A 2,352-nucleotide genomic window follows, 5' to 3' on the forward strand; every position below is an offset into this window, starting at 1 on the left:
TTCTAATTGCTGCAGTAATCCTGAAGGTTTCTGGTGTTCAGCTTTAACCTGTGAACAGGTTAAACATTTAGCAACATAGTTTGCTATATCCTTTTTCATTCCTATCCACCAGAAATTCTTTCTTAAGTCTTGATACATCTTGTCATTTCCAGGATGCATCGTATATTTAGACTTATGAGCTTCTTCTAAAATTTGACTGCGTAGGTTTCCTTGAATAAGTATCCAGATCCTTTTCTTATGGAATCTCCAAATTCCATCTACTCCTTGTTCTAATTCCTTAATCATTCCTTTCAAACCTTCAGCATCGTCCTTGACTGTTGTTTCTTCTATCTCTCTAATTTACTTATTTAAATCTACCTGCAGGTTTAGTCTAAGAGAGCACACTTTTTTTGGCTTTTCATGATACTTTCGACTTAAAGCATCAGCTACTACATTAGCCTTCCCTGCATGACACTGGATATCACAATCATTATCACTAAGAATTTCCAACCAACGTCTTTGTCTCATGTTTAATTCCTTTTGCCCAAAAACAAATCTTAGACTCTTATGATCTGTGAAGACAACAAACTTACTAGCATAAAGATAGTGTCTCCAAATCTTAAGGGCAAAAATTATTGCTCCTCATTCTAGATCAGGGGTTGTATAAGTCTCTTTATGCTTCTTGAGCTGTCTAGAAGCATAAGCAATTACCTTTTGACGTTGCATCAACACACATCCAAATCATAAATTAGATGCATCACAATAGACTACAAAGTCTTCTGTTCCTTCTAGCAAAGCGAGCATTGGAGCATTGGTTAACCTTATTCAATTCTCGGTAATCAATGCACATACGCCTCGATCCGTCTTTCTTCTTGACAAATAACACCGGTGCTCCACATGGCGATGAGCTAGGTTGTATGAATCCTTTCTCTAACAATTCATCTAGTTGTTTCTTCAATTCCTGGTGCTAGCCGATAAGGTGCTTTGGCAATCAGTTCCTTTCCCGGTATCAGGTGAATTCTAAATTCAACCTCTCGATCCGGCGGTATCCAGGCAACTCTTCTAGAAAAACATTTGAGAATTCAGATATTATGGGAATATCTTTTAATTCTCTTTCTTTAGTGTTAATGATTATGGAAATCATATGCACCATTCCTCCTTTGCATGCATAACTTGCAGCTCTCATCACAGAGATGAATTTTGTTGTTCTCGTTGGCTTGTCTCCCTTAATTATGATCCTTTTGCCGTTTGGCGCATTTACTTCTACAGAGTTTTGATCACATAAAATTTGCGCCTGATTGGCTACCAACTAATCCATTCCTAACAAGACATCGAATCCGGCTAGATCCATTGGAAAAAGGTTAGCAGTAAAGTTATGACTTAAAATTTATATCCTTGCTCCCTGCAGGATTTCACTTATTTTGATAGAATTTCCATTTGCCGTCTCCACCAGACAGTCTAGATGAAGTTGAGTTAATGGTTGATTGAGAAGTTTGCAGAAAGAAGTATTGATAAAACTTTGGTTTGCACCAGAGTCAAATAATAATTTAGAATAAACATCATTAACTAAAAACGAATGGGCAATCACATCCGGAATCATCTTGGCTTCCTCAACTGTCAGAACGAATGCTCTGGCATTCTTCTTGGGTCCTTCTATTGCCTTTGCTTTGTTGGTTGCCGCTAGAGCTAGTTTCGGACAGTTCGGTTTAATATGACCAACTTCTCCACAATTATAGCATATTCTAACGTTAGCTTTCTTCCTACAGTCTTCTTCCTTATGCCTTGATATTTTGCAGAAGTTACAGTATATCGAGCATTTCCCTGAGTGTTTCCTTTTACAGTACTTGCAGTGGGGTCAAGAGGAAGAATCTGGTCCTTTTCCGCGGTAGGAATTACCATAACGTAGTTCCTGGGTAATCTTTTGAGCTAGGTTCTTTTTCCGGTTTTCCTCTTGTGTCCGCACCAATTCATCGGTCAAGGTATTGGCAAGTTCTACTGCTTCTTCTATGGTTTGTGGTCTAGCTGCCTTGACTACATGTCTGATTTCGCTGATTAATCCCCAGATGTAACAGGAGATTAATATTAGTTCTGGTGAGGCTACTGTTGGTGCTATCATAGCATATGCAAAGAATATGGTAGTATATTCTCTGCAATCTACCCTAATCATTCTATGATTTAGGAACTTATTAGCAATCTGTTCTTTTTCATTAGGAGGACAAAATTTCCTTTCAACTATTTCCTTAAAGTTGTTCCATTCCATGTTGTAAACCATGTCACTTCCTCTGGACTAAAGAATGGTATTCCACCACTCTAAGGCAGCATTCTTAAAAAGATTAGAAGCATACATGATTTTATCTTCATCTGCACATTTAC

This window comes from Helianthus annuus, chromosome 6 (assembly GCF_002127325.2).
Source record: "Helianthus annuus cultivar XRQ/B chromosome 6, HanXRQr2.0-SUNRISE, whole genome shotgun sequence".
Lineage (NCBI taxonomy): Eukaryota > Viridiplantae > Streptophyta > Magnoliopsida > Asterales > Asteraceae > Helianthus > Helianthus annuus.